This window comes from Bombina bombina, chromosome 6, assembly GCF_027579735.1.
Source record: "Bombina bombina isolate aBomBom1 chromosome 6, aBomBom1.pri, whole genome shotgun sequence".
Classification (NCBI taxonomy): Eukaryota; Metazoa; Chordata; class Amphibia; order Anura; family Bombinatoridae; genus Bombina; species Bombina bombina.
In genome coordinates this window covers 613,293,859-613,316,939 of record NC_069504.1, presented here as the reverse complement: position 1 = coordinate 613,316,939, position 23,081 = coordinate 613,293,859, and positions in this window count along the sequence as shown.

The window sequence follows — 23,081 nt, the reverse complement described above, 5'->3', positions numbered from 1 at the left end:
GGTTAATAGTTTATTTTAGTATATTACATTGTGGGGGGCTTTCGGTTTAGGGGTTAATAGTTTATTTTAGTTTATTTAGTTGTGGGGGGCTTGCGGTTTAGGGGTTAATAGTTTATTTTAGTTTATTTTGTTGTGGGGGGCTTGCGGTTTAGGGGTGAATAGGGTTATTATAGCAGCGGTGTGGGCAGACGGCAGATTGGGGGTTAATAATATTTAAATAGTGTTTGCAATGCGGGAGGGTGGCGGTTTAGGTGTTAATAGGTTTATTATAGTGGCGACGATGTCGGGGAGCGGTGGAATAGGGGTTAATACATTTTATTAGTAGTGACGATGTTGGGAGCGGCAGATTAGGGTTAATGAGTTTATTATAGTGTTTCCAATGCGGGAGGGCCTCGGTTTAGGGGTTAATAGGTAGTTCATGGGTGTTTAGTGTACTTTTTAACACTTTAGTTGTATTTTACAGCTTGGTAGCATAAAACTCATAACTGCTGACTTTAAAATGGGGCACGGATCTTGTCATTATAGGGTGTAACGCTCACTTTTTAGCCTACAAGCGATATGAGTGTCCCATGAAAAAACGTCATTTTTATGTGTGCGGTACTGACTTTGCATTACAGGCTAAAAGGCTTGCGGTACAGCTATACCGTCAAGACTTGTAATGGCTGTGGTGCTGTTTTAACACAGAAAATGCCATATTTTCAGCGTTACGAGCCACAACGCAAAACTCGTAATCTAGGTGAATGCTTGTAAAGACACATTGTTATGACTTTCATGCTTGATGAAAAATGCTACTAATAGTTTTCAATTGGAGTTATGTATGCATTGTTTTGTATGCATTGTAGAATTATAAAGAAATCAAGGTAAAAATGTAAAAACAATAGTTTGCCCCAGTAAGTGAATAGTTAAACTTTTTGTGAATGTGCACCGGTAGAGAAAGGGCAAATTTAGCAACCTTAAGGAAGTTTAAAGTTATGGTCTATGATCACGGCGTATTGTACAGCCAAAACGCATCAGACTATGATGCTTGCCTTTTTAAGGAATATGGAATAAAACTGAACTTTTATATGATTTTTTTTTTTTTTTGAATGAACACATATAAAATTACATCTTTTACATTTGCGATAAATAACAGCATCTTAGAAGCCAAGATAGCTATATCATCTCAACAGAAACAAGTCACGGTAAAAGATTGATAAATAACCATATTGTTACAACTGGTTTGTCTAGGTTTATAACCTAACAAAAGCTGCCATTTTATAGTGAGAAAAATGGTTAGGTCCGACAAAGTCAGTCTCGAATGGTCTTTGAAAACTTCGATGTAGTAAAAAAAAAAACCAGGTAAAAGGAGAGGAAAAGGGGGGGGGGGAGCTGAAAGGAAGGAAAGCACTAAGGTAGAGGGGAAAGGGAGGAAGGGAGGCAAATGGTTGGGGAAAGAAGGAAAAAAAAAAAAAAAGGGGGGGGGGGGATTGAATTATTATGTTTATAATAATTTTAGCCCAAAAAATCAAGGCACTTCACTAGTCCCACCACAGCGCTCCGCCCGCACTCTGATATTATTTGCAGTGTCTATATCTCTTTGCTCTCCCAGATCAGGGTCATATATTCGTATGTTTCAAGTGCCCCATTCTTTAAGTAATGGAACCTCTCCAGGCTCAACAGATCCCAGACCCCAGCCTTCCACTCTTCAAGGCTTGGGGTGTGTAATGACTTCCAATGTCTTGGTATGAGTCCCTTTGCACAGTTTAACATTAGGAGGAATAATTGGCACTTTGCATCCATGGCAATTTTAGGTAATTCATGATATATGAGATACTTAGGGTCTGGAGGTAGGATAATTTCCAGTAGTCTACTACATTGTTGGAACACTTTGCCCCAGAAGGGTTGTATATGGGGGCACTGCCACCAGATATGCATCATGGACCCCTCCTCTCCACAACCTCTCCAGCACTCCCCACCAGTGTGTGGGTATATTTTTTTCAGCCTCTGTGGGGTGAGATACCACCTGCTCAAGAATTTGAAATGCATTTCCTGAAATCTCATTGAAACTGACGCCTGTTTCGCTTTGCGAAATATGGATATCCATGCTTTTGTGTCAGGCTCAAGGCCCAGTTCTTGTTGCCAAGCGACCACATATGAGGGAAGTGCCTCATTACCTCCCTCTACTAGCAACTTATACAGAGTTGAGATGAGATGATGCCGCAAATTCAAATGGTGTTTTCTGTCTGTTCAATGGCTCCCTATCTCACGTGCTACTAAAATAATGTTTAAATTGCACCATTCTGAACCATGAGGAGAACAAGTCGCAATCCCAGTCGGCCAGTTCCGCTTGTGGCCTGACCTTTGCCCTGTGTCAGAGGCCCGATCCTTGGCCTCAGACCATTCCAAATATATGACTCGAGTTCTGACTGGATTTGGTGAATTATGTGCTCTGCTGATGACAATGGGACCACCTGCATAATGTACAGAACCCTGGGTAAGATATTCATTTTAACCACGTGGATTCTACCCATCCAGGAGATAGTTTTATTCTTCCACGTCGCGAAGTCCCGTATAGTTTCCTCCCTGATACGCTTATAGTTTAAATTCACAATTTCTCTAACCGTTGATGCCAGAGTGATACCCAAATATTTTAAATGCTTTGTGGCAATTTTCAGGGGGTTACGATCGTTGTGAGATGTGAAAACATCTTTTGGCATTGAAATGTTAAAAATTTTCAGACTTGAGAGATTAAGTAAGAAATTCGATACTCGTCCCGAACCTCTCAAATTCGGCTAGCGACTCCTGCAGGGACAGATCATTATCAGCCAGAGTCAGGCAGCACGTCATCGGCTTACATAGCCAATTTGTGCTCTATTCCCCCTGTTCGGAATCCACATATCCCAGGGTTAGCGCGTATCCTGCAGGCCAGGACCTCCATGATCAGGGCAAAAATCAGGGGTGAGAGAGGACACCCCTGCCTCATTCCATTTGAGATCCGAAAGGGTTCAGAGAACAATCCGTTCACTCGCACCTTGGCATTCGGATTGGAGTATAATGAAAATATACAATTTGTAAAATGCGATCCGAAGCCCATCTTTTCCAAAGTATGCCGCATAAAGGTCCAGCCGACCCGGTCGAAAGCCTTTTCCGCATCCATCGACACAAGGACCAATGGAGCAGAATTAGCCTGTGCATGAGAGATCAGCTGGATCACTCTGAGAGTATTGTCTCATGCCTCTCGAGCTGGAATGAAGCCTGTTTGGTCCGTGGAGATCAACTGGGGCAAAAATGTTTTAAGGCGATTTGCTATTACTTTGGCCAATTATCTTAACATCGGAGTTAAGGCAAAGATATTGGTCTGTAGCTGCCAGGCAGGTTCTCTGGTTTGTCCGGTTTAGGAATAACCGAAATATATGCTTCAAGCATCGAACTTGGCAAGATAGGAGTCTCGGAAAGCTGGTTAAACAGGTGAAGCAAATGGGGTATTAGTATATCTGCAAATTTTTTATAGTAGCGTATGCCAAACCCATCAGGGCCTGGGCTTTTACCTGTTGGGAGACTTTAATGGCCGCTAGGATCTCCTCCGAAGCAAGGGTGCATCTAATTGGCTCGCCTGTTCCGATCAGCCAATAGAATGCGAGCTCAATCTGATTGGCTGATCCAATCAGCCAATCGGATTGAACTTCAATCTGATTGGCTGATTCAATCAGCATATCAGAATTTTCCTACCTTAATTCTGATTGGCTGATAGAATCCTATCAGCCAATCGGAATTCGAGGGACGCCATCTTGGATGAAGTCCCTTAAAGGGGAACCGTCATTCATTGTGAAGTCGTCGGTGAAGAAGGATGTTCCGCGTCAGCGGGATGAAGATGGATCCGAAGAAAGAAGATTGAAGATGCCGCTTGAAAGAAGACTTCAGCCGGATCATGGACCTCTTCAGCTCCCGCTTGGATGAAGACTTCAGCCAGATCAAGGGACCTCTTCAGCCCCCGCTTGGGCCAAGACTTCAGCCGGATAATGGACCTCTTCAGCCCCCGCGTTGGGCTTGGATGAAGACTTCGGAGCCTGAACCGATCGGTGATACCCGGCGAGGTGAGAGGATAAGGTAGGATGATCTTCAGGGGCTTAGTGTTAGGTTTATTTAAGGGGGGGTTTGGGTTAGATTAGGGGTATGTGGGTGGTGGGTTTAATGTTGGGGGGGGTATTGTATGTTTTTACAGGCAAAAGAGCTGAATTCTTTGGGGCATGCCCCGCAAAAGCCCTTTAAGGGCTGGTAAGGTAAAAGAGCTTTTCTATTTTCATTTTTAGAATAGGGTAGGGCATTTTTTTATTTTGGGGGGCTTTGTTTTTTTTATTAGGCGGCTTAGAGTAGGTGTAATTAGCATAAAATTGTTGTAATCTTTTAGAATGTTTGTAAATACATTTTTTATTTTTTGTAACTTAGTTCTTTTTTTATTTTTTGTACTTTAGTTAGTTTATTTAATTGTATTTATTTGTAGGTATTTGTATGTAAATAATTTATTGATAGTGTAGTGTTAGGTTTAATTGTAGATAATTGTAGGTATTTTATGTAATTAATTTATTGATAGTGTAGTGTTAGGTTTAATTGTAACTTAGGTTAGGATTTATTTACAGGTAATTTTGTATTTATTTTAACCAGGTACAATAGCTATTAAATAGTTAAGAACTATTTAATAGTTACCTGGTTAAAATAAATACAAAGTTGCCTGTAAAATAAATATTAATCCTAAAAATAGCTACAATATAATTATAATTTATATTGTAGCTATATTAGGGTTTATTTTACAGGTAAGTATTTAGCTTTAATTAGGATTAATTTATTTAATAAGAGTTAATTTATTTTGTAAGATAAAAATTATATTTAGCTTAGGGGGGTGTTAGTGTTAGGGTTATGACTTAGCTTTAGGGGTTAATAAATTTAATAGAGCCAGCGGTGAGGTCCGGTCGGCAGATTAGGGGTTAATACTTGAAGTTAGGTGTCGGTGATGTTAGGGAGGCAGATTAGGGGTTAATACTATTTATTATAGGGTTTGCGAGGCGGGAGTGAGGCGGTTTAGGGGTTAATACATTTATTATAGTAGCGGTGAGGTCCGGTCGGCAGATTAGGGGTTAATAATTGTAGGTAAGGTAGCAGCGACGTTGGGGGTGGCAGATTAGGGGTTAATAAATATAATATAGGGGGTCAGGCGTGTTAGGGGCAGCAGATTAGGGGTACATAGGGATAATGTAGGTTGCGGCGGTATGCGGTCGGCAGATTAGGGGGTTAAAAAAATTTAATAGAGTGGCGGCGATGTGGGGGGACCTTGGTTTAGGGGGTACATAGGTAGTTTATGGGTGTTAGTGTACTTTAGAGCACAGTAGTTAAGAGCTTTATGAACCAGGCGTTAGCCCAGAAAGCTCTTAACTCCTGTCTTTTCTCTGCGGCTGGAGTCTTGTCGTTAGATTTCTAACCGCTCACTTCAGCAACACTCTAAATACCGGCGTTAGAAAGATCCCATTGAAAAGATAGGATACGCAGAATGGCGTAGGGGGATCTGCGGTATGGAAAAGTCGCGGCTGGAAAGTGAGCGTTAGACCTTACCTACACGACTCTAAATACCAGCGGTAGCCCAGAAACCAGCGTTAGGAGCCTCTAACGCTGGTTTTGACGGCTAACGGCCAAACTCTAAATCTAGCCGTATGTAAGTAAACAAATGGGAGGTAGTAACCTCAATGCTCTTGTAGAGATATAATAACAGATTTTTAACTTTGTAGGTAAAGAAACCTAAAACGTATCAATAACCCTTGTCAGAACTTAGGTAAAAACTAAGGGTGTATACCCAAACCATTCATTACAATAGCACCCGCCCGTATCCCGTAATTCCAGAAAGTACCCAATTCTTAAGCCCTTAAATATATACAGTTTATGTCTTATGAATTTTTTTCTTAACCTGTCCTACATGTCTCTTTGACTATACAATTATATGCTTTAATTAAAAAAATATATATTTTTTTTTTTATTATCTTATCAAGAGTCTCCAATAAAGTTTTAGAGAATGATTCCATTTCCTAGAACATTGATTTCCCTCACCTAGTATAATATACTCCTAAACAGCTTTCCTATTTCTCTCCCCCAAGACTTATAGTTCTTCTTACTATTACCTCTTTAACTTTATAGTCTCACATTTCAAAAGCTGTAGAGATCTAAAATGGAGGTCATTATATTCTATTGGTGCTAGGGAGAGCAAAAGAAATCAGTTGATAACATTGAAAATCTTATCAGTTAGCGAGTAACATTCCTGTGAATAAGAAACTGGAAACAAATACAACAATATTATAATAGTTGCCAAGAACATATTAACCGACAGTACAGGGCTAGAGAAAGCATATTCATATACAACAACTCAGTTCCTATTGCCTGCCAGTGTCTCTCAATATCTAAATAACTTAGCAGAGGCATCAGAGACACGCAGCCTTAGGTCCAATGTCAGAAAGCTGAAAGAAAAAGTTATAAATTCAACATGCAAATGGGAATGGATGATCATAAACTTATCTGCGTCAGAAGATGGCGGGGCTGTTGGAACCGGGCAGAGCGTTCTATGGGAGGTCCATGTCTACCAGTATAGTAAGTATAAATCAGTGATACAAATTGACATGTCCCCTAGGAGCCTAATCAGGGCCCCAGGGTCAGCTACACACGGTTAGCATCAGGATCTGGTAGTTTCAGGGGCCACAGGCACATTTGGTGGTCAGATTGTAATCCAAAAGTTGATTGAAGGTGACGAGATCTTCCGGTGACTTTATATATTGCGAGTTGAGACCATTCTTAGATGCAATGATACAGGTGGGAAATCCCCACCTGTATTGGATTTGTTGCTCTTTTAGACTGGAGGTGATGTAGCGTAGGTCTCTTCGCTTCTGAAGGGTTGCTGGGCACAAGGTCCGTAAAGACCTGAATCTCAGCACCCTCGTATGTAAGGGGATGCTTTATTCCTGGATAGCCGAAGAATGTCTTCTTTATCCTTATAGGAGAAGAGATTGATTGATATATCCCTTGGGGGAGCTCTGGCCGGTTGGTCTGGGCCTGAGAGCCCGATGCGCTCTTTCAACTTGTATCTCGGCTGCGTTAGGAGCATTTTTAAGAAATTTAAAGAAGTCCTGTATATATTGGCCTATCTCAGGAGGATTTACTGTTTCAGGCACTCCGCGCAGTCTCAGGTTGTTGCGCCTGCTCCTGTTTTCCAGGTCCTCAATTCTGTCAGTTAGAGTCTGAACCATTGCACCATGGGATTGTATACAACTGGCTTGATGCTGGAGATCTGAGCGTATTGTTTCCGGCATTTCTTCCACCTGAGAGACTCTGTGATCCACTGCGACTATGTCTTTTTTTAAATCCCCAAACATAAGTTTGACATCCATCATAGCTTCATGTATATCATTTTTAGATGACAAATGTTTGATGTCATCCTTAGTAAGATAGCAAGGTTGCAGGGGATCTAAATTAGATGTCTGTACAGCCACAGTTTGTTTGCCATTATCAGGCGGCTCTCTATGAATATCAGGGGCAGGATCAGCGGAGATTAGGTAGTTTTCCATATTGGAGGACTGAGAGCTTTTGACTGGCTTGGTTATACGTCTGTTTGCCATTCTCAGATACAGGGCAGCATAACACGGCAATAAATATTTTCCTTGGCTCCTAATGTATAGATAGGTTGCAGGTGGATGTTTGTATATCAGTAAGGGGCTGCCTGGTCAGGCCTTTGTAACTTATCAATGCTATTTCAAGTGGGAGCAATTCAAGGTTCCCCCTCACACCTGCCGGATGTGCCTAACTGTATTGTCTAAGGTGTACCGTTTGCAATAATAATCCTCAGCTGGTCAGAAGCCAATCTAGTACTATGTTTGTTTGGCTCATGAAGCAATCAACACTGAGCGTCTAGCAACTTTCACATGTCCAGAACCTCGCCCCTGCTTATTATATAGTTGTTTCCCTCTAAGGCTGCAGAGGGTTCCTATGTGTCTAGGCAATGCCGCCAAACAAACAGGGCTAACAGGCTGTACCTCACAGGTCCCACTCAGAAACTTAATGAGTACCTGAACTCCCGTGTCTTGCCTTCTCAGAGGCTAGCAGTCAGGTAGACCAGAAGCCCAGTGCATGTCAAGCGTCTTCCTCGATCTACACAAACGATCCGCTATAACCAATTCTCCAGGCCTGTCAATCTTCAGAGAATCAGAGCTCCAGTTGACCAGATCTTTCTGCAGTTAGTCTGGCACTATAACCCAGATGCGGTGTTAGCTGTTCCTTACGTTGCACTATCGTATCTGCTACCGCTACAAGCTGGGTTCCTTTCCATCCCAGGCCTTCACTGCGCACCTTTTGAAAAGAGGTCTCCGTTATGGCTTAACGCCCAAGACCGTGGCCACAGGTGTCCAAACCCATTCTTAAGTTGCCGATTTAGGCTTTTCCCTAGTTCCAACGTGCTGCGGGTCACTTATTACCTATATCAAGAGCTATGAGACTTCAGAGCTAGTTCAATGAAAAGCCATCTATAAGCGTGGCCAAGCTCCGCCCAAAACTTTTATAAGATTTTTAACAAAAAACACCTGAATAGAATTTACAATTTTGAATATTGATGTACAAGCTGAAAATGAGAAGCACCTATGTGGATGAGAAGCTATATACAAAATTGTACCACATTGAGGTACCCAGCTAAATGATTAGTCTTACATCGAACAGAAGATCCCGTGACCAGTGATGCAATACCGGAAAAAGCATAAATTAAAGATACATGAGAGAAACAGCTACAGCGCCAGTCTAAGAATGAGACAGCATGTAGAGTATGCTTATGGTCCTGTGGGTCACCTGTAACAGGTGAGTCTCGAAGGTGGTGTAAGATACTAAAGGACATAAAGGAAATGATGTTTGAAACAGACTTTATATATGTCAGTTTCAGTTGGATTCCCAGTTAGATGCTTTACTTAAAGGGACACTAAACCCAAATATTTTCTTTCATGATTCAGATAGAGGAATACAATTTTAAACAACATTTCAATTTAGCTTCTATTATGTAATTTGCTTTATTCTTTAGATATCCTTTTTGAAGAAACAACAATGGACATGGGTGAGCCAATCACATGAGGTATCTATGTGCAAGCCACCAATCAGCAGGCTACGAAGCCCTATCTGGATATGCTTTTCAGCAAAGGATATCATGATCAATTTAAGCAAATTAGATATTAGAAGTAAATGAGAAAGTTGTTTAAAATTGCATGCTCTTTTAAAATAATGGAAAAAAATGTGTGTTTCATGTTCCTTTAACAACCGAAAACACATTAAACATGTTTGTAGCTGTAGGCTTTTAGGGTCAAGATCTATTTTGGATTGTGATCACTCAAAAAACAAACTGGCCATATCACCTGAAACAGAAACCTCATTATCAGATATCGGAAAGATTGTGATCAAGGCCTAAGTCCCAGATCATGGCTGAATGAGACTTCATCATTGTAAACTACTCCCAGGTTCCACCAAAACAATGCAATAATGTCTTGTTTTTCAGTGAAACACACATTAGTCAACTGCTTTTTTTAGGGTAGCTGTTAAACTTATGAACATTAAGTATTGTTTGTGCCTTAACTCTACCAATAAAGTGCTCTTCCTCAGAGGTGCAGAACTGGAATTGCAGTTTGGAGGATTGTTTTGGTAGAGTACAAAAATTGCTACACGTGGAAAACAAGCAATGTTCTTGGCTAACAGGCTGATTACTATTTGAAAGCAAGCTGTCATTGAGATGAAGCAAATGATGTAGATCAATCTTAAATCACATAAGAAGGTTTATTCTCTATGGAAGCTACTTTTTAAAAAATATGAGCTTTATTCCCTCTTCATTATTTGATAAAATGATCACATAGATTAAAGTTTCAACTGAAAATACGCTTGAATACCGCATTGTATTTGTCGCGAGATTGATCCGCCTTAGTTATCAAGATCGTCAAATGTTGAAATGTGTGACAAAATATACGCTCCCGCGATCTCAATCCAATTGCAGAACGATGATTAAGTCATTACAGATGTTTCGGATTCACATTCGGACTCTATTTGACCATTTTCCCACTTTATCAAACATTTAACAGGTACGCTCGCTCTATTCCGATGCAGGATATCTAGCTTTCAATCTGCCACACTTGAGGCCACGGATGCCATAAATCATGGAGTCTGAAAACACAGAAAGGTTTATGTTCGATGCTGCAAGAGAATGAATTATATTACATAATAAAAGTAAATGAGAAACTTTATTAAAATTGTATACACTTTCTAAATCAAACAATATTATTGCTCCACATTTGGTGCACTAGTAGATATAGGGATAAAAATGAAAAATACATTACTACTTATGGATTATGTTACAAATGTGTCTCTCATTACAAAGCAAGGGGACAATATTATTTCTCCAAATTTTTGCAAAGTTGTGCCCCAAACTTGTCCCACTAATAGATATAGAGATAAAAATGAAATAAATACACAATATAGCTAACTTCTTTTTTATTTTTTTGGAAAAATCTATTTGAACCATGTTTAAGCCATGTATTACAACTCCCACTCTCCACTTCGCACCAAATTGAATGCAACACTTTTCGCACCAATTATGACGCAAACACCTAAACAACCCACACACTAGTGAATTTTTCAACCACTTTTTATTGTAATATGCATAATCACATGATTTATGACATCAGCCAATCTGATTCAAATATATATTTTAAACTATCACTAACTAATGAAGTTGCTCGATACTTGTGTCATGTATCACTCATCAGAACTTGTAAGTGCCATTTGTTACATTATGTATTATACTTTGAAAGTATGTATATGTGAAATTAGTATTAAAGATTAAACATTGATGCTGACATTAGGACACATAGTGTAATATTTTAGACAATGATTTTAAAATTTGAATTGATGTTTGATTCAATAAAATCTTAAGATGATAGCTCAAATGGATAGCCCACCTAACATTAAACTGTAAGGATTCAGATACAGCAGAAATTAAAATTTCTTTACTGTCATGATATTTTCAGTGTTTTTCTTCCTTCTCTTGAATTTTTTTTTTCAGTAAGAAATGTCATCTTATATGCCAGCCCATTTTATAACACCTGTGTAGGGGTGGTTTTTAAAACTAGATTGCAATCAGGAGGGGTTACACAGGTACAGAGAGAAAACTGGCCCAGCTCTTAAAATATCCATTGATTGCAAATAAATACATATGATATCCTGATTACATGCTATATTCGCAATTATTCCTGCTCAGAATAATAATATATTTACACTATATACATATAGTGGTATAAATAAACACAGATATAACAGACAAAAAAGAAACTTAGGGACATGTAAATATGTTTGCAAAAGATTTCTGACATAACACACACACACACGTATATAAATATATATATTTTTATATATATATATATATATATATATATATATATATATATATATATACAGTATATATATTTATATATATATATATATATATATATATATATATATATATATATAATTTTGTGCAAAGATATATGTACAAATTCTAACATTAATAATCATTTATAAAAAAAAAATGAGATAAAAGCATATCATGACTTCTAGAAATACAAATACACATTAATTTATGTGAAAGTATCATATAACAGTTTTTTTGTATAACAAATAAATAAATATAAAAATAACTTTCTATGAGATATTGTTTGTTGAAATATAAATGTAGCTATGTCTTGGACATTAACAGATGAAAAATAAAACATTAGCTTTAGAGAAATGTGCTTGTTCATGGACAGTAATGAAATGGTATAAATGAAGTTGGGAAAAACCTGAATAACCACAACCTCGATGACTGTTAGTTAACAACAGTCCGATGCTCATCGCGCCCTACTTGACACAAGTGTTTTTGACGTTTTTTTTATAAATAAGGGCATCCTTTGTGGATCGGCGTCAGTGATGTCTGGCGAGCGTATTGATGCCGGCGAATGCACTGAGATTGACACTTTGATAAATATCCCCCTTAGTGTTAAAGGATGTTGCAGCAAAGATTGCTCCATAGCCTTTTAAACACTAAACCCCAAAGAGGTATTTATGGATTGGTTCTTCTTGGCCAATGGAAATATTACATAAAAGGGGATCTGTATCTTAAGGAAGGTGCACAACAATGTGCTTTGTTGTAAAAGGGAAGCCACATTGCAGTTTTATTGCCTAGGGCAGCTGCCACTACAATGCAAATAAGGAATCATAGAGTAAGGCAGTTTAGCTGGGTGTGGGAAACACACTGCATCTGGCTAGTGTGCTTGGATCCCAGTCAGTTCACTGACAGCAGGATGAAAATTGGCTCCCAGCTGGATGCTGGAAACCAGAGTGGCACGTGCAAAACAAGGAAAAGCACAATAGCTCTGCTGTTCAGCATGATACAAAAATATTTTCCATACTAAAATGTATTTATTCACTGAAACCAGTCAACTTCTTTTGATTTAGGGTTGTAACACGAATATCTTATTCACTTGTTGAGTATTTTGGATACAATTGGTAGTGCCATTTATGCAAAAACTCCTTTAAAACATTGACTATTGTTTTTTCTTGAGAAATAAAGTTGGCTAAAGATGTTGAACTTTTGTTGCTTCAAAAGGTAAAAATAAGGTAATAATAAGGTTCACAAAATATATAAAAAAAAAATGAAAGACTAGATATATCAGAAATGTTTTGAGTACATAGGCCTTCATTATTATAACGTTAAGGCTTTGTGAATTTGGAAGTCTTAACCATGACATCTAGTCTATTAAAACAAAAACAACCAAAAACCTAGACAAAAATAATTTATCTCATTGAAAAAAGTATGATAAAAGGAGATGACCAGAGGCAAATTTCAAATAAAAGTAAAATATTGTAGTAAAACCGAGATTGGCATATGGTTGGCTGGTAGACCATGCATAAAGTCAGTGTAGCAGTATTTTAATATATCAGTTCAAACGAAAAAAAATACTTTTTGTTGCCAGGTAATATATGAAAAGCACAAAGAATCCTAGCTCGTTCACCTTAACTGCTTTAATCGATAAACATAGCATGCTTTATAGAGAGGATAATAGTAAGTGTCATTATACTGTAAGCACTGACCTAATTGCAAAGATATATTGGTTTCCCTGTCTTGGGAACGAATTGTGCCTCAGGAATTCAAGCCCGTGGACCCGTTTACATTCATTATCTCACTTTGCTTTTACAGAAACTCCTGTGGGCAATTCTACAGAAAGCTATCTGCTAACAGCTTGCCACTAACTAAATGCACACTGAATCACCTGTGTGTCTCATGCACATTGTATTGCTAGGTGAATAGTGAATAGAATGTGACATGCCTTGGGATGAACAAAAAAAGATTGAGCTATGATTATGAAACATTTGCTGGAAGTCACTGAAGTGTTGCTAGGCAAGTGCTTCCTATTTGTCATGTGCATGAGCATACAACACTGCACATTACAAATAATAACATCCCAAATGTCTGAGCTATGGTTCATAGGCCAGAGAAATTAATGAATACTTGTGCACTTTCTACCACATTAGAGTATTATATTAAGCATTATCTGATGCCAAACTAACCTGAAAATACATACATATACTTACATTTAAAGGAACATGAAAAACAAAAATTTTCTGTCATGACTCAGATAGCAAATACAATTTTAATAAAGTTTCCAATTTATTTTGGTTATTAAATTTGCTTAGTTTGCTTGTTAGCCTTTGTTGAAGAGTTATCTAGATAGGTAGCGTGCATTTGTATGGAGCAGGACATGACAGGAATTTGTGCTGCCATATAGTTTTTTAACAAATGTGCTGCCAAATAGTACTGTGGACACGTGCACACTCCTGAAATTACCTTCCTGCTTTTCAACATAGGATACCAAGAAAACAAAGACAATTTTAAATTAGAAGTAAAGTAGAAATTGTTTAAAATGGTATCTTCTATCTGAATGATGAAAGAAAATGTTGGGGTTTAAAGTGAAGGTAAAGTTTTGTCTTTCTGCAAGTATTATTTAATTTTTCACCTTGTAAAATACACTGTCGCTATCTTATTTTTTTTTTTACATTACATATTTCACTACTAAATGTATTTGATTTTTCCCATACCATTCTGTTAAAGCTCCGCCCACGATCCATTTCCTGTCTGTTTAGCTTATGACGTATAGAGCGTTCCCACCCGCTCTATACGTGCCTACAATGCTCGTGCCCGGACAAGATAACCACTACGCATGCACCAATCATCGACTACGGTACACAATGCGCATGCGTTAATGCTTGTTATAAACAAGCTTGCTACGTATTGCTGCTGAAATTTTTTTTTGTCAGTAAGCATGCGCTAAACGGGGCCGCGCTTGGTTTTCCAGGGAGAGGAAGGAATCTTACGCATGCGCAGAGCATTGAAGATAGCGATGATGTCAAATGATGGCTGCCTAATGGCCAGGAAGTCAATTGGCTGTTCTGAAAACGTGACCAGCAGGATAAAAAAAAAATTATATCACGGGTTGAATCGTACGCTTGTTAGACTGCGACTAAAAACGGATAAAACTACTAATAAAGGTAAAAATTTAAATTTTCATGAATGAAAGTGCCATTGATTTGTGCTGTATTGCTGATAAGTGCATAGTAATACAGCGAACTTTACCTTCACTTTAATGTCCCTTTCAACATTTCCATTTTTCAAGCTATTTAATGTAATAGACAAAGTATCTTCTCATTAGAGAACTGTTTAATATAATAAAAAAAAAAAAAGTAATTGTGAATACATGATAGTAATGCTAACTGCACCTACCATTGTTTTGCTGTCAAACTATTCCAACGTTGTATATTGTTAACTATTGTTGTGTTCCTGCTGACCAGTACTACATGCATATCCTGTACACCATATCATTTGTGAGATTTTCGGTATCTCTGCCAGGCACTGTAACTGCACACCTTCCTAATGTCCCTATTTGAGCTCTGTCCCGCTGTCCGTCTGAGACAACCATTTGCAGAATTTCCCTTAGCCCCACCCACGGAGCGCTCAGACATGACCACAATCTGCCCAGACACACCAACCACCCAGACACACCCACAATCCCACCCACTATCCTATGCCCTCCCAATATGGCTCCTCCCAAAAAACAGCACCTGGCCCCTATTAATTTCCTGAGTCCTTGATACCTAGCTACAAATGTTGGGAGATATGTAACTGTAGGCTCTGACTTAGATCCTCTGGACACAGCCTCATCATCATCTCTTCTTGCAAATCCATAATATAGATAGATGATAGAAGAAAGAGCATATATTTCTAACTTTTGAAATGATAAAAACCAATCTGTTCAGTTAAGGTTTTAAAAAATGAATAATATTAATATTAATAGTAATAATAATGGAGATTTCTGTTCATAACTATATAATATAAACATAAAACTCAACTAAGTATTGCAAATCCAAACGTTTATGAGGTACAACATAAATCATTGCCTTACCATTATACTGAGCTATTCATTGTCCTCCAATGACAGGTAAAACCTGTTTGAAAAGGTAATTGTTCAACTAATTTGTTGGGCACTTGTAAAATTATCAAAGGAGTTTAATAACATTTGATGCTGTGACTGAAAGAAGATTATCAAATTGTGAAGAAAAAAAATGCAGAGCTTGCATTACACAGACTGACTCCTCACTAGTAATACACTTTTTGCAGCTGTCTTTTGCAAAGAAAACATGGCAAGTCTTTTCTAACTAATACTTCTGCTGAAGCCATGCTGAAGTCAGGCCAGCAAAAACCTAGTTTCCAATACCCCTAAGAATAAAAGGGACAAAAAGTTCACTATTTTCCTTAGGCAAAGTTACCGTTCTAAAGATGTGCCAAATGCTATTTTAATCATCAAATGAATATATCACATATTCCTTTATTATGCATTAAGAAAATGTGAAGTAGAATATTATTAAAATAAATATTATTTCTAATATTCTGAATTAATTACATTAAAAATATTTTATAACCCATGACATCTTGGAAAATCAAATGAATTACCTAATGCCTATAAAAATAGAAAAACAATTAAGGTACAGTAACCAGTTTTAATATATTTTTACTTGTTAAATTATTTCACTGAGATGCTGTGATGCAAAAACATTTTTAAAGGACAGAAATCTTAAAGTGACAGTACACCTTGACTTTTTTGTCTTCCTTCTTACTTCTTTTGGCCTAGATAACAAGTGGAGCGCTATGGATACTGCAGGGAGCGCAATCCATTTCACAGCCCGCACTAATGCACAATCTGGTTTTACAAGAAAATGTTAACATGGCAAAAAAAAATTTAGCGTGTCCTATACTTTCAATGGATAGCGCTAAAAGCATTCATATTACAAATGGTGACTGAGAGTGCTGAAAAATTTAGCATATCTGGAAATTCAAGTGCTAGTGCTAGAATGAACGTATCAATAAACACATATCACATATTAAAATATAGTAATCCATACAAATATATATATATAAAATTTAAATGCAAAGTAAGTGTTTATTATTAATAAAACTGTTAAAGCACTGGCCTCTATTTATGAAGCTGTGGACACAGCTTCAGAGTTTAAATGTTTCAGACTTGCGCTAGATCCCATTGGGATGACTGACAAGCCTTATGCAATTGGTTGTGGAAGAGCAGGGGGTGTGGCTGCACAATAATTTGCTTGTCCAATAATAACTCACCACAATGCCTGGTGTACAGGTTCCCCAGAGCAAACTTTGTCCACCTGGCATTTGTTAAATAGGGCCCATGGTATATGGCAAGGTGTTGAACTGGGATGGGCTCAAAAGTGGATATGTATGTGTGTGGAATTATATGTATGTGTTTATATAAATATATATATATATATATATATATATATAAATCTCCAAGGAAGGATAAGCACAGTCTTACAAACTCATGCAACTGCCAGGGTGCGCTTTTATCCAAAATTCAAAGTCCCGTCAAAAAAGGCACTCACTGGTCTTCGTAAAAAATAACTTTTATTTCAGGTCATCATTAAAACGACATAACGTTTTGGTGTAGTCCAACACCTTTGTCAAATGTCATGCAGAAAACAAGCCTCCAAAAACCGGGATCCCCAACAAACACACATACCCCACCATATCATTCATTACCTGTCTTATATACACACAAATTAAGAGTCGTTAATGCCACCATATTGCAGCATCACTTGGCCCCTTGTAACTATGGTAACATATACACGGAAGTGTGTTACCATGTATGTATCATCATGAGAGGTATAGCGCTGCACATTTCATAGTGTAGAACCGCATCATTATTGGCTATTATATAATAGCAGCAAGAGAGCATGAAGCATTAGCAGATATCACTCGCTATTGAGCCATTACATAAACCCATTGCTGTCATACCATATGATGTGCTAGCTATGATCAACTAACAATATACCAATTAGCATGTATTTTATATATATTGTCTAAAAAAACCTGTATCACTTTAAAAACAATCCCAAATATATTTACAACTCAATTGCTTGTATCTATACAGAACAACCACACAAAAAATAGAATAGAAAACAATGACCTAGGTAAATGCACCACATATTACTACTCCCTTCATGTCACTTGGAGTATAGGTAGAAACCCGTGGTTATCCACTAGAAAGAACATCCATGTGGATCCACTCGGGGTAATATCCTTCAGAAATATGGTGCATCAGTCCAGGTCTCAGTCATTTAGTGTAAAATGGTCCGAAATCAAGAAAAGTGTTCAGAGACAGGATGTCTAACCACTGTTGTGCAATTCAGGAAGCTCTTAACAAAGGAGATTCAGAGCAGCCAGTGGCATGTCACTTCGCCAAATGCAATCATGGCGTATCAAGCTTAAGATCAATGTTGATTGATCATGCACATCCTCTAGCAAGGGGTGGCAATAGAGCCAAGAAGTTGTTACATGGTGCATCAGTCCAGGTCTTAGTCATTTAGTGTAAAATGGTCCAAAATCAAGAAAAGTGTTCAGTCCCCTTTGTATCAGGGAATCCAATGTGTGGATCCATTTTGTTTCCATCTGTAACAACATCTTGGCTCTATTGCCACCCCTTGCTAGAGGAGGTGCATGATCAATCAGCATTGATCTTAAACTTGATACGCCATGATTACATTTGGCGAAGTGGCGTGCCACTGGCTGCTCCGAACCTCCTTTATTAAGAACTTCCCAAATTGCACAACGGTGGTTAGCCATCCTGTCTCTGAACAGAACCATTTTACACTAAATGACTGAGACCTGGACTGATGCACCATATTTCTGAAGGATATTACCCCGAGTGGATCCACATGGATGTTCGTTCTAGTGGGTACCCACGGGTTTCTACCTATACTCCAAGTGACATGAAGGGAGTAGTAATATGTGGTGCATTTACCTAGGTCATTGTTTTCAATTCTATTTTTGTGTGTGGTTGTTATGTATAGATACAAGCAATTGAGTTGTATATATTTTTGGGATTGTTTTTAAAGTGATACAGATTTTTTTAGACAATATATATAAAATACATGCTAATTGGTATCATCTTGTTAGTTAATCATAGCTAACGCATCATATGGTATGACAGCAATGGGTTTATGTAATGGCTCAATAGTGAATGATATCTGCTAATGCTTCATGCTCCCTCGCTACTATTATATAATAGCCAATTATGATGCGGTTCTACGTTACGAAATGTGCAGTGCTATACCTCTCATGATGATACATACATGGTAACACACTTCCGTGTATATGTTACAATAGTTACAAGGGGCCAAGTGATTGGCTATGACGCATCACACTGACACACAGCGTTATGACGTCATGACGCTACAATATGGTGGCGTTAACAGCTCTTAATTTGTGTGTATATAAGACAGGTAATGATATGGTGGGGTATGTGTGTTTGTTGGGGATTCCGGTTTTTGGAGGCTTGTTTTCTGCATGACATTTGACAAAGTTGTTGGACTACACCAAAACGTTATGTCGTTTTACTGATGACTGGAAATAAAAGTTATTTTTTACGAAGACCAGTGAGTGCCTTTTTTAATTTGTGTGTGTGTGTGTGAAAATACATGTAAATATATATATATATATATATATATATATATATATATATATAAATAAATAAACTAAAAGTAAGAATTTAAATGCTATTGATGGCTCTAAGATTTTTATGCTCCACTTGTAATCTAGGCCTTTATCGGTTTCTCTTTTTTTTATATTAGCTCTACTTGTACTATGTACCTGGTGCTTCAGGAGTACATACAGTTACTGATTTTTTTTATTGTTTTCTTTTTTTTTCTGTTATTGGTGTTACAGTATATCAGCAGCCATACCACCAAACCACTGAAGATAAGCAGAAGGCGATCCCCCCCATCTCTGCTTAAGCTGGTGTTTTATAGCTAAAACAGCTCAGATGTGTTGCTTGAGCTGAGATACAGGATATTGGGAAAAATACCAGCCATGATTATTAGAATACACTTGCATAATCAATTCTACAGTCTACGGCCTCTAGTTATCAAGCCGTCTACTTACCTGCATTCGCCGGCCCAATACGCTCGCCTAAGCTCGCCTACCATCGCCGCTGTGGACCTGAATACGTTCGCCAAAGTTATCAAGAAAGCTGTCAAGAAGCCGCGCACCAAGTACGGAGCGATGAGCAGCGGACTGTTGTTAACTGACAGTCATCAATCTCGCCCTTTAAAGTGATTAGAAAAAAACACTGGTGCTTAAAGTTTTAGAAAATACAGGTCTCATCTGTCACCCCCCCCCCCATTCATGTCTCCTTTTAGACAAGAATTTTGCTGCAGTCCACTTTACATTGAGGACATACTGTTATCACTGCAAACCCTGCTTCAGTGATGATTGTAACAGCAGCTGAGCATAGGGCATGTCCCAGATTCAAAAAAATCCATTGGTGAAACCTATATCTTGTTGAAAAAAACTCACATGAAAATATGAAAATTGAGCAGCTCAATGAGATTTGAAGCAATCCCTCATCACATCCATTAATTATTATAAAGGCTGTATGTTTGGCAATAGTGTAGGTGACCAACGTACCCACAGTCAGTTAATGTCTGTGAGGTCTCCGAGACACCTCTCGCTCTATACAGCAAGATTATTTTTCAATATCAAAACAGACATGCAAGTAATTTGTACTTACACACATTTACATTTACCAATTTCAAAAGTGATTGCAGTTGTAATTGTTTTAACCACTTAGCAATAGGTTCACGTTTCATGTGTGAGTTATCAGGTATAAAGCACATAATGCAGCTATGAATGTTAATGGCTGTAACGTGATCAACACGTTTCTAACATCACTTTCACAAGGTCCCTTGGCAACTTTGTGAGCAAATTGAATCTAGCCCCCTTCCAAGAGCTGGCCTCTAGTCTTCAACCAAAAAGTTCCCAATTTTAAATATGCCTTACAATTTTAGGATGTTGCCCTGGTTATTTATTTTAAACATAAGAAGGGAACACTAAATTGCATCTTATTTTCCAACCAGAAAATATGAATTATATTTATAATTTATATTATTATAATTTAATGCTAATATGTTGTCTGATATAGGAGGTATCAAACTTAAATATTGACAAAATAATGGTTCTTTTGTTATGCTGTCATGGTGTAGACTGCAAAATTAGTGCACTTTAGTACATACAGCTAAAAAAAAGAAAAACGTGAACCTGTTCTCCTTTCAGAAATAGCTCCTTTTCTATAAATAATGAATGATTCTATGTTATTGTGAGTGAGATAAGATGTTTAAAACTGAAAAGCAAATCAATAAACCTAGAGAGGGAAAGCCGATATCATAGAATAGCATCAACGTTATAAGAGCTGAGAAGCTACATTGTTCACACTAAGGTTCTCTTCAGTAGTTGGTAAAAAAGTTATGGTTGCAAAGTTTTGCTTTTTAAATATGGGAAAGGACATAAAGCATATGAAATAACAGGGATAAGAAAAGGAAGATGTCAGTTATTTCAAGGAATATTGTTTTTCTCTAGTGTATATAGAACAAAGTATTTAATAATGTTTTATACCTTATATAATATTATTCTATAATAATAATAATTGTATTTTGATTATTGTTTTTTATTATTATTATTATTATTATTATTATTATCATTATTATTATTATTATTATTATTATGAACATATGCTCATGTGCTTTCTAAAAAACTTTAGATTTTATGCTTGTGGAAATGTGTCCTGAGTTATCAATAGTTTGTTAAATTTTCTTTATTAACTATTGAATGAATGGTCCTTTATTATTTGGAGTAAAAAATTAGCATTTCCAGTTAGTTTTAGTAAAACCAAAAGAACAATAACAAAATTTTTCTCTCGTCAATAATTAAAAAAAGCAGCTAAATTTTTTTTGCATGAAACTTTAAATGGACCGGAAACGGTTACCGGAAAAAGCGCAAACATAATACTTTTACTGCTAGAACCTGTATACAGCTAGCACTCCCTATACTTTCAATGACAAGCACAAAGTGAAGGCTCATTCTCGTATTACAAGCCCACAGTTAACCCTTATACTTGAGCTATGATAACATTAACTCTGAAAATATTAGCCAAAGAGAAAAGCTCTGGTAAAGTCATTGTGACTAGTCATACAGAACCTCACAAATCAAAAAAACGGTCCTCTTAGGTTTTAACGTTATTTCAAGACTTCTTACAAAGATTGTTTTGTACATAGTCAAAACACACTAATGCCATTTTTAGATGTACTTGAAGAGAAATAGTACTGTAAAATAGTTTACAATTACTTGTTAACCAGATGCAGAGTTAAAAGTCTATGGGAAATTGATCCTTTCGGTATATTTAGCATATGAAATAGCTGCCTCTGCTATTTGAAACCACAACCTAATGAAACTTGCTGAAGATGCTTAGCTTTATATTTACACAAAAGTCTCCTTATACTTTCCTGACTGTATGCTCAGAGAGACCAGTATTTTTGGAAAGCAACGAAAAAATTAACATTAACAATATTGGGACGATTTATCAAGGGCCAAATGGCCACTGATGCCCCTGTTTCAGACTTGCTGGATACAGCAGTTATGAAGCAGCGGTCTTAAAACCGCTGCTCCTTAACTGGTCCGCCTGCTCTGAGGCTGCAGGAATCAATCCACCCGATCTCATACGATCATGCTGATTGACACCCCCTGATAGCACCCGATTGGCCACAAATCTGCAGGGTGCGGCATTGCACAAGCAGTTCACAAGAACTGTATGTGCAATGCTACGCTGTCGGCAATCGTCATTCATCGATGTCTGTCGGACATGATCCGCTGAGTGGATCATGTTTGACAGACCGATGATAAATTGGCCCCAAAGAGTTTAATTTCTTATAAACCTTCTTGTTTACACAGCTTTTCTATAACCAATAGTTAAAGGGATAGAAAGGTAAATATGTTCATAGGTGCATTAACATTTTAAATAGAAGCATTTTTTTGCAATATACTCCCATTAGTAAAAAAATGCTTCTAGTAAAAATGATTACCGTTTTTCACTGGCATATACACATATGCTGTGTGGGCCCATGCACCAGTATTTAAGCTCAGAGGGCTGGCAGTGGTGTGTACTGTGCCTGTGTAGACTTATTTTGTGTCATACAAGCCACTGCTGACTCTCTGAGAAGGTGTAGTATTTGAAAACTGGTGCACTGGGGCATATGTGCGCATGCTACTGAAAAACAATAATGATTTTTGCTAGAAGCCTTTTTTGCTAATGCAAGTATATTGCAAAAATGCTTCTATTTAAAATTCATATGCACCTATATAACGATCAATTTTACAAGCACATGCATTTCCTGTTAGATTTAAAATAAACAGTTTTAACTTATAAGAAGATGTATGACATGAGCGCACAAGACTGCACTATCTCAATTTAGAAAACACTTTTTCTATCTAGAATTAATATTGACACATAAGAATAGAATAAAATTCACATATTCATAGCAGATATAAAAAGTACGAGTAATATGTACCCCTATAATAAGCAGGTAAAATTATTTATTTAGTATTTATGGTATATTTATATTTAACAAGAAAC